This window comes from Triticum dicoccoides, chromosome 1A (assembly GCF_002162155.2).
Source record: "Triticum dicoccoides isolate Atlit2015 ecotype Zavitan chromosome 1A, WEW_v2.0, whole genome shotgun sequence".
Classification (NCBI taxonomy): domain Eukaryota; kingdom Viridiplantae; phylum Streptophyta; class Magnoliopsida; order Poales; family Poaceae; genus Triticum; species Triticum dicoccoides.
The window spans coordinates 429,013,974-429,016,430 of NC_041380.1; positions in this window are offsets into that span (position 1 = coordinate 429,013,974).

Here is a 2,457-nt window from a genome sequence, read left to right on the forward strand (position 1 = left end):
GGGTCGAGGGTCGAGAGGGGGTCAACGGTCGCCGAGGTGTCGAGGGTCGAGAGGGGGTCTAGGGTCGCCGAGGGGTCGAGGGTCGTCGAACATGAGAGGAAGAAGAGGATAAAAAAAGAAGAGGAAGAAGAAAAAAGAGGAGCAGAAAGAATAGAGGAGTTCTTCTCCTCTATTATTTCTTCTCCTCTTTTTATTCTTCTTCTTCCTATTTTTTTAATCGGGAACGAGGGTCATCCAGGGTCGCCGAGCGGTAGAGGAAACCCTAAATAGCAAGTATCGTCGATGTGAGATACAAGTGGCCGTCGGTGTCGCTGTTAGATGGATATCATATGGTCACTGGAGCTAGAATCATTCATATTGACTAAGTTGACAAAGCCCTCCGTCCCCGTCATCTTAGTAGGCCCACAAGTCAGCCTCCCACAATGGTGGGTGCCAGCTAATAAGGGGGAGTATTCATTTTTTGTGCATAATAAGGAGGCACTTCCTTGTGTGTGAAGATATAGCTGGTGGGTCCGAGCTAACAGCAGGGGGAACATTTTTTTCAATAAATACAGAGGCCCTTTCGATGGGTCCTAGCGGGGGGAACATTATTTTGCGCGTAACAAGGAGGCATTTCCTTGTGTGGACCCCTACTGTCAGCCTCTTCTGATGACTGTTTTTTGTTGACCATGTTGACCTCGCCGCGCCGAGAGCACAAACACGATGGACAAGGGCGAGGCCTAGGAAGGGAATGACCCGGAGCTGGCGAAGCCACCACAGCGGATGCCCACGCTGAGGGGTGTACGAGTGCTAACTGGTTGGCTGCGGGGTGAGGCTGACATTGCCGGAAAATAACAGGATGTGCGGGTGTGTAGAGGGATGGCCTGGCGGTAGCACAGCTAGCCACGGGGGGAGGGAGCAGGCAGTCCCGCCGGCGCTGGTTCTGGCGGCTGGAGCAGGAAGATCAGAGATTGAAGAAGCACGGCGGCCGTTGGATGGACATCCAACAGTCACTGCTCTGTGTTGATTAGGTTGCAAAGCCTTGCCTACGCGTCAATTTTTTTTAGGACATTGTCATCTTCAACCTAGTAGGCCCAGAAGTTAGCCTCCACATCTATGGAAAACAACATACAACCCATTAGACATTATTCTCAATAATTTATAGCCCATTTGCTAATTCTTAAGGATATTTGAAGCCCATATTATTTTTATTAGCATTACATACCATATATTTTGGGCACTGCTAAAAAATTCAACGAAATTTTTCATATTTCAGTGGGGTCTGAACTCTTTCAATCACGAATTTCGAGTCGTGTTAAAAATAATTTTTAATTTTTTTATCAAAATAAAATTCAAAAAACAATTCTCCGCAAAAAATGAATGAAATTTAAAATCTTAACTAGCAAGATGCCTGTGCATTGCACGGAACATGAAGATGCATTGGTATGAGTAGTTTATCTTGTGGGAGAAAAGACGATCTTTTAATGTAATTGCCGGTTGGCTTTGGTTTAAAAATTTACAACCCATTTCTCACAACTTATAGCCCATTTTCTAGGGAAGCCCATTTCTTACTACTTTACATCCCTCCCTCCTCGTGTTGAAAGATTTGCTGCCCAGCAGGGCTGAGAAAAGCAAGTAGGCCTCGGTTTTGGTGTTCTCTAAAAAAAGAACTGGGCTAGCCATTTTCAGAAAGAAAAATATATCAAGTGGGCTCGTCATGTGCTTAAATAAAAGCGTAAGCGTGGGCTAGACGGGCCACAGCCTCCGCACAGCGCGCAGTTGAGCTCCATGTCTGAAACTAAAATAACAATTAGGCAAGCTGTTGGGTCCCTGGTGTTATCCGCTCGTTGTGTAATTTTAACAAACCAGCCGCCGCACCGGCCTATGCATCGCCGGTGTGAGATGAGACATCGATGACTTGTCCTGGCGACATGCTGCCATTGGTGGACTCCGCGCCCCCTTGATGAAGTCGACCGCGTCCTCGTCCTCATCGTCGGTGCCGCCCTCAAGGTTGTAGTACTCGTAGTAGTGGCTGCGCCAGAGCTCGCGTTGGTACTCCACCACCGATTCCTTGAGGAACAAACTCTTCTCTACCTCGGCCTAGGCCCCCGCAACTCCTCCTCCCAGTGCTCCTCGATCTCCGCCGCCTGCTGCATCTCCAGCTCCCGCTCGGCGACCTCATGAGGAATCAGGTGCTCCATGGACACGGCCGCCTTTTCAAACGTGGGTTGCATGCTGGAGTCCGAGGTGGCCTGGAATATCTTGGCGTGTGGATTCTCGATCTTGGCATGGATGGCCTCGACCCGGGCCAAGGCGACATCGGCGGCACGGACGGCAGCTCGAGCGCTCTCGGCGTTTGCAGCCGCCGTCGTAGCAGCAGCTGCAGCCATCTCGGCTACCGCAGACGCCCTCTCGGCGGAAGCGGCCGCGCTCAATAAGGATGCGGCGACACTCTGGCGTAGCTGGCCGCGCTCTCGG